The sequence below is a fragment of the Coregonus lavaretus genome, assembly GCF_964263955.1.
Source record: "Coregonus lavaretus genome assembly, chromosome: 13".
NCBI classification, from domain to species: domain Eukaryota; kingdom Metazoa; phylum Chordata; class Actinopteri; order Salmoniformes; family Salmonidae; genus Coregonus; species Coregonus lavaretus.
In genome coordinates this window covers 9,163,485-9,172,349 of record NC_140000.1, presented here as the reverse complement: position 1 = coordinate 9,172,349, position 8,865 = coordinate 9,163,485, and positions in this window count along the sequence as shown.

The window sequence follows — 8,865 nt, the reverse complement described above, 5'->3', positions numbered from 1 at the left end:
TCCCTGTTTTAATTGCCCCACCATGCCTATTAATTACACAACAACCATAGCAGAGAGGGCCGCCATATGTTTGTTAATGTGAGAGAACAGATTAGAATAGAGTGTCTGGAATACATTAGAATACAATGGGCTTTATTGATCTACAAAATGTGGGATTATATTTCCCCGCTGCCATGGCCATAGAAGTGGTGGCATTTATCTTCATGTAAGGACCTACACACAGAGAGAGGACACAGAATGCGTGCACACACACACTGAGAGGGACGCGTCACAGACTGTATAGTGTATTTTTAGGTAAATACTGTTCACATGGTAAGGAGGGAGAACACACTGGACTGGACAAGGGCAAACACATGATAGGCACAATATAACAACACATGGTATAGTGAAGACACACATGATGTTGTTGGAAGAATACAATACATGATGTCACGAACCAGCTCATAACCCATAACAAATAGGGAGACAACGTGGAGATAAGGAATAACTAAATATATTTATTAACTAAAGCTAACTATATACAATTAACAATGGTGTGTGTAGTCAGTAATCAGTAGTGTGAGTGAGTGGATGCATAGATGTGATAATGAGGAGTGTTGAAAGGTGCCAAAGCAAACAAACAATACAGCCACAAAAATACCACACCCAAAATCCAACAGTGCGTCTGCATGGAGAGTCTCCACAATGAATGGGGGAAAGGTGTATTTATCACTGGGACACACCCAAGCCCAGGTGTGTCCCATTTCTCTGACGACCCTCCCGGCTTAATTTGAAACATTTTCTATAACTTTCTTTCACTTTGAAAATGTGGAGGTTGTGCAGATCTGTAGGTCAAAAATCAAATGTAATCCCTATTTAGATGTAATTTTAAGGCAGCAAAATGTGACAAAAGTTCAAAGGGGTGTAGACATTCTATAGGCATATATGTATGTATATCATGTATATGGAATAAGGATCCATTTGGGAAGCAACCAATGTGTGTCCAGATCACAAACAGAGGACTGTACATTGTGTCCCCTTGTGACAATAAAGCATATCTGAATATCTCATAGTTCTATTTTGGATGGTATATATTCAACAGTACATTCTGTAGTTCAGCCTGTGCAAATAAGGCCTATCTGAATATCTACGGTTCTATTTTGAGGAGATGTAAGTAAACCCTGTGATGAATAGTATAAAAAGCCCCTAGCAGGGAGAATGGTAATGACTACACAGTCTTGATTCTGTAAAACAGATCACATTCTTTTCATCCTTCTCTAGCTCAGAGAGCGTCTATTACAACTTCCCATATAGCTCCAGGCCAGTCTTCTCCCTCTCTCTCTCTCTCCACCTTCCATGTCTCTATCTCTCAGCTCTCTCGCTCTTTCACTCTCCCAGCTCTCTCTCTCGTCTGCATTACACCTTCACCACCTCCCTCTCTTTTATTTGCAAATGAAAGTGATGAAATCTGACCACAGAGAGGTAATTTGCAAGATTGTGGAAATGGAGGAGAGAGGGGAAAGGAGGAGAGGAGAAAACGACAATAATGTCATCCCCTACTTGGAAGAGAGAGTGAAGATGATAAACAGGAGGGGGGTAGAGAGGAGTGAAAATGGGACGGAGAGGACAGCAGAGGAGAGGAGAGTAGAGGAGAGAAAGGAAGAGGAGAGCAGAGGAGAGGAGAGGAAAGCAGAAGAGAGGAAAGCAGAGGAGAGGAGAGGAACTTGTCCCACCTGGACAAGAGGAACACCTACGTGAGAATGCTATTCATTGACTACAGCTCAGCGTTCAACACCATAGTGCCCTCAAAGCTCATCACTAAGCTAAGGATCCTGGGACTAAACACATCCCTCTGCAACTGGATACTGGACTTCCTGACGGGCCGCCCCCAGGTGGTAAGGGTAGGTAACAACACATCTGCTACGCTGATCCTCAACATGGGGGCCCCTCAGGGATGCATGCTCAGTCCCCTCCTGTACTCCCTGCTCACCCATGACTGCATGGCCAGGCACAACTCCAACACCTTCATTAAGTTTGCCGACAACACAACAGTGATAGGCCTGATCACTGACAACGATGAGACAGCCTATAGGGAGGAGGTCAGAGACCTGGCCGTGTGGTGCCAGGATAACAACCTCTCCCTCAACGTGATCAAGACAAAGGAGATGATTGTGGACAACAGGAAAAAAAAGAGGACTGAGCACGCCCCCATTCTCATCGACGGGGCTGTAGTGGAACAGGTTGAGAGCTTCAAGTTCCTTGGTGTCCACATCAACAACGAACTATCATGGTCCAAACACACCAAGACAGTCGTGAAGAGGGCACGACAAAGCCTATTCCCCCTCAGGAGACTGAAAAGATTTGGCATGGGTCCTCAGATCCTCAAAAAGTTATACAGCTGCACCATCGAGAGCATCCTGACTGGTTGCATCACCGCCTGGTATGGCAACTGCTCGGCCTCCGACCGCAAGGCACTACAGAGGGTAGTGCGTACGGCCCAGTACATCACTGGGGCCAAGCTTCCTGCCATCCAGGACCTCTATACCAGGCGGTGTCAGAGGAAGGCCCTCAAAATTGTCAAAGACTCCAGCCACCCTAGTCATAGACTGTTCTCTCTGCTACAGCACGGCAAGCGGTACCGGAGAGCCAAGACTAGGTCCAAAAGGCTTCTCAACAGCTTCTACCCCCAAGCCATAACACTCCTGAACAGATAATCATGGCTACCCAGACAATTTGCACTGCCCCCCCAACCCCGTCCCCCTTTTTTACTCTGCTGCTACTCTGTTTATTATTTATGCATAGTCACTTTAACTCTACGCACATGTACATATTACCTCAATTACCTCGACTAGCCGGTGCCCCCACACATTGACTCTGCACCGGTACCCCCCTGTATATAGCCTCCCTACTGTTATTTTATTTATTTGCAGTTATTTGCTTAAATTTTTTTTGCTTAACACTTTTTTTATTTCTTTTACTTTGCATTGTTGGTTAAGGGCGGCAGGTAGCTTAGTGGGTAAGAGCGTTGTGCCAGTAACCAAAAGGTCGCTGGTTCTAATCCCCGAGCCGACTAGGTGAAAGTCTGTCGATGTGCCCTTAAGCAAGGCACTTAACCCTAATTGCTCCTGTAAGTCGCTCTGGATAAGAGCGTCTGCTAAATGACTAAAATGTAAATGTTAAGGGCTTGTAAGTAAGCATTTCACTGTAATGTCTACACCTGTTGTATTCGGTGCATGTGGCAAATAACATTTGATTTGATTTGAGAACAGAGCAGAGAGGAGAGGAGAGAGCAGAGTAGAAAATATGTATCTATATATATGCACTTTCCTCCTTTCTAGAGAATAACAGATAGGCCCAGCCACTCAGTGAGATGCTATACAAGGCTGGTAATGCACAAGGACATCAGGTGTGGTGGCATTGTGCTGGTGTGGTGTGAGCAGCTGCTATCTGGCTGTGTGTACCTGGTACAGCCCTATTATGGAGACATCAGAGGTGGAACACAGCCCTGACAGAGACAAACAGGTCACCTTAACCTGAGCTAGAGGATAAATGATTTTCCCCTCCGCTCCATCGCCGACCTACCCCTCCTCTCCCTCTATCCTCTACATCCCTCCATCCCCCTCTCCCTCTAAACTTCCATCCCCCTCCTCTCCTGCTAAACTTCCATCCTCCATCCCTTGCCTCTCTCTCCATCCCCTACCTCTCCCTCTAAACCTCCATCCCTCCACCCCCCTCCTCTCTCTCTTAAGGAAAGGATGTCTCCATCCCCTTCCTCTCCTTCTACACTTTCATACCCCATCCTCTCCTTCTCCCCCTATCCCCTCCCTCTCCCTCCATCCCCCTCCTCTCCCTCTAAACTTCCATCCCTCATCCCCCTCCTCTCTCTCTAACCCTCCATCCCTCCATCCCCTCCTCTCCCTCTACACTTCCATCCCCCATACCCTGCCTCTCCCTCCACCCCCCACCTGTCCCTCTAACCCTCCATCCCTCCATTCCCCTCCTCTCGTCCCCATCTCCCTCATCTCCTTGCCACAGCAGCCCTACCCCTCCTCTCCCTCCATCCACTGCTGTCCCCATCCCTCCATCCCTCTCTCCTCTATACTGTGTATACTGGGTAGGGACTAGGGAGACAAGGTGTTGAGAAGAGAACATAGTGTACTGTGACCTTACGAACAGACCACTGGGTCTTGTATTGCATGCACGTCCTTGTTTCCACATGCTTGAATTCACACACACACACACACATGCATGCACACACACACACGCACACACACACACACGCACACACACACACGCACACACACACACACACACACACACACACACACACACACACACACACACATATGTTTGGTTTGGCACAAACATACAGTGATAGTACAGCAGCAAAGTGTAGCACTATACTTGTTGCAGCAGACACAGAGATGTCCAGTATGAAACGAGACAGCCTTTTTAACTCTGACTAGACAACGTTTCCAGACTGCCTAGAAAAAGGATATCCTTTCCCCATGGTCTGGTCTGACACCTTCCTGGTTCTCCCTTAACTGTCAGAGAGGGACAAATTATGTCTGGTCTGACACCTTCCTGGTTCTCCATTAACTGTCAGAGAGGGACAACTGATGTCTGGTCTGACATCTTCTTGGTTCTCCCTTAACTGTCAGAGAGGGACAAAGTATATCTGGTCTGACACCTTCCTGGTTCTTCCTTTAACTGTCATAGAGAGGGACAACTGATGTCTGGTCTGACACCTTCCTGGTTCTCCCTTAACTGTCATAGAGAGGGACAACTGATGTCTGATCTGACACCTTCCTGGTTCTTCCTTAACTGTCATAGAGAGGGACAACTGATGTCTGGACTGACACCTTCCTGGTTCTCCCTTAACTGTCATAGAGAGGGACAACTGATGTCTGGTCTGACACCTTCCTGGTTCTTCCTTAACTGTCATAGAGAGGGACAACTGATGTCTGGACTGACACCTTCCCTGGTTCTCCCTTAACTGTCATAGAGAGGGACAACTGATGTCTGGTCTGACACCTTCCTGGTTCTCCTTTAACTGTCATAGAGATGACAAATGATGTCTGGTCTGACACCTTCCTGGTTCTCCCTTAACTGTCATAGAGAGGGACAACTGATGTCAAACTCTGTTGCCACTGCTTCAAAGCTCCTCGTCACACGTCCTCTAGGAAAGCTCCGGAGCATCAGCATTTAATAACATTCAGGTGAGATAGGTGTCTTCACACACTCATCTGTGTGTGTCATCTCATCAAGCGTCAGCGTTGAGCTTGTGTGTGTGTGTGTGTGTGTGTGTGTGTGTGTGTCTTTGTGTGTGTGTGTGTGTCTTTGTGTGTGTGTGTGTGTGTGCTTGCATGCATGCATGTATAAGCATGTGCCATCTCATCCAGTGGAAAGTGTGTGCTTTTGTGCGTGCACGCTTGTGTGTGTGTTGTGATGGCATAAATCATTGGAGCTGAGTGGAAGCCTGGTGCTGCTCTCTCCATCTGTCTCTGTCTGTGGGGGTGAGGTATTTTACACTGGCGAGGGGGAAGGGAGAGAAAGTGAAGCATGCCTTTAGCTGCGCGGGAGGGAGGGAGTCTCTGAAAAACGAATGTTGTATTATCAGTGGGCAGGGGCAGCATACTATTAGTACTAATGAGAACATAGTCTTTACCTCATAGATTTATCCAGCTCTAGATATGCAAATAAACAATGCCCCCTTGGCAACAGGCAGCCCACTCCGCCCCCATCATCTTCCCCCGCCCCTACTATGTAACATTAATGAATATTAATTGGGAGATTTGGTGTGATTTGGGTGGAAGCCAGCAGAGGAAGGAGATGTTTGGGGCCTTCAAGGCTCCATCCAGGAAAAGCTGTCTGCTGGTTTTAGTTCTCACCACCAGACCAGAGACACCAGGTGTGAGCTCCCTCTGAGCAATTAGTGACATTAATATAACAATTAAGAGCCAGAAGGAGCAGAGAGAACCAGCAGACCCTGCAACTCCCCAGGACTTCCCTTGTTCCCTAATGCCTTCCCCAGACATATGATAGGTGATCCATCTCTTCTCTAATCTACCTTCACTTCAAATCAGAGCATACAATATGTGATTGGACAACCAGCAATATCAGAAGCAGTCAAATCTGAGGTAAACTGGTTGCAGCTATATCAATCAAATTGATGTATAAAGTCCTTTTTACATCAACAGATGTCACAAAGTGCTCATACAGTAGTCTACCCTGAGACCTACAGTACTGGACTGGACCTCATCCACTACCAATGTGTAGCACCCAGCTAGGTCACTGACACCAGGGCATGGCAGCCATTCAGCAGCAGAAAGCAGTTTACCACATCACAGTGGAGAGGTGAGCAGAGAATCATAACAATTAATGAGCAGGGGAGAATTACGCAACATTTTCCCCCCAAACCACAAAGGCTGAGAAAAACTATTAAAACGTTGAATCCCGACCCACGTCTTGTCTTCAACGTAGCAATAAGGATTATGGAGTATCTCTGGGACTGAATGGGAATGAAAGAGTCTTCTTTGGTCTGTGTAGGTCTCCCGTTGGAGGAGGGGTGTCATGCATGGGTTGGTTCTTTGATAAGGTTGCCTAAGCATGGTGACTCTCCACAGAACTATTCCAGAACAGAACTTAGAATGACTGAGGAACAGAGGAATATAATAGTGGAACTTGTGGGTAGAACCCTGCAAGAAGTCAACATCACACATATCTTTATGTGCCAGAAAGAGTTGAATCAAGCAAATGCAAAAAATATTCCAAATGAACTAGGTACATATCGAGCAACACGGGGAAAAGAGACAGTCGGGACCATGTCATGATGCATTATTACTACAAAGACTCTGTTCAACATCTCCATCTCTCTCTTCTGTGTAAGATCGATGTAGGATGTATTTCCCTGCAGTGTCTCCAGTACAGGGATGTGTAGACAGATTCCTTAGAGCCTCTATCTAATCTGCTTGATCCTAACATCTGAACCTCTCAGCTCAGTCTGCTGTGATGGCTGTGTGCTTCCTAGGAAGCCTAGGAAGCCAACGCGCTAGCTCTCTGAATGTACAGTGAGGGAAAAAAGTATTTGATCCCCTGCTGATTTTGTAAGTTTGCCCACTGACAAAGAAATGATCAGTCTATAATTTTAAAGGTTGGTTTATTTGAACAGTGAGAGACAGAATAACAACCAACAAATCCAGAAAAACGCATTGCAAAAATGTTATAAATTGATTTGCATTTTAATGAGGGAAATAAGTATTTGACCCCCTCTCAATCAGAAAGATTTCTGGCTCCCAGGTGTCTTTTATACAGGTAACGAGCTGAGATTAGGAGCACACTCTTAAAGGGAGTGCTCCTAATCTCAGTTTGTTACCTGTATAAAAGACACCTGTCCACAGAAGCAATCAATCAATCAGATTCCAAACTCTCCACCATGGCCAAGACCAAAGAGCTCTCCAAGGATGTCAGGGACAGGATTGTAGACCTACACAAGGCTGGAATGGGCTACAAGATCATCGCCAAGCAGCTTGGTGAGAAGGTGACAACAGTTGGTGCGATTATTCACAAATGGAAGAAACACAAAAGAACTGTCAATCTCCCTCGGCCTGGGGCTCCATGCAAGATCTCACCTCGTGGAGTTGCAATGATCATGAGAACGGTGAGGAATCAGCCCAGAACTACACGGGAGGATCTTGTCAATGATCTCAAGGCAGCTAGGACCATAGTCACCAAGAAAACAATTGGTAACACACTACGTCGTGAAGGACTGAAATCCTGCAGCGCCTGCAAGGTCCCCCTGCTCAAGAAAGCCCATATACAGGCCCATTTGAAGTTTGCCAATGAACATCTGAATGATTCAGAGGAGAACTGGGTGAAAGTGTTGTGGTCAGATGAGACCAAAATCGAGCTCTTTGGCATCAACTCAACTCGCCGTGTTTGGAGGAGGAGGAATGCTGCCTATGACCCCAAGAACACCATCCCCACCGTCAAACATGGAGGTGGAAACATTATGCTTTGGGGGTGTTTTTCTGCTAAGGGGACAGGACAACTTCACCGCATCAAAGGGACGATGGACGGCGCCATGTACCGTCAAATCTTGGGTGAGAACCTCCTTCCCTCAGCCAGGGCATTGAAAATGGGTCGTGGATGGGTATTCCAGCATGACAATGACCCAAAACACACGGCCAAGGCAACAAAGGAGTGGCTCAAGAAGAAGCACATTAAGGTCCTGGAGTGGCCTAGCCAGTCTCCAGACCTTAATCCCATAGAAAATCTGTGGAGGGAGCTGAAGGTTCGAGTTGCCAAACGTCAGGCTCGAAACCTTAATGACTTGGAGAAGATCTGCAAAGAGGAGTGGGACAAAATCCCTCCTGAGATGTGTGCAAACCTGGTGGCCAACTACAAGAAACGTCTGACCTCTGTGATTGGTGTTTTGCCACCAAGAACTAAGTCATGTTTTGCAGAGGGGTCAAATACTTATTTTCCTCATTAAAATGCAAATCAATTGATAACATTTTTGACATGCGTTTTTCTGGATTTTGTTGTTGTAGACTGATCATGTCTTTGTCAGTGGGCAAACGTACAAAATCAGCAGGGGATCAAATACTTTTTTTCCCTCACTGTATATGCTGCAGTCATGAAAGAAACATGGCAGTGAGATAAATCCCCTTTCTATCTCTGTGTCTATACTGATGTTTGTACTGCACTGTATATACTACTGATACATAGGACCAGTGATCATAAAGTAATAAAATAAGGATGGAAATGAACATGCCTGTGTCTATACTGATGGATTTACAACCCTAGAAGACTTAAGGCCTTCATACTAGGTCCGGTTTACTCCTAGCAGAACTCGGCTAGGGGAAGTGAATGTCTGTTCCTCGC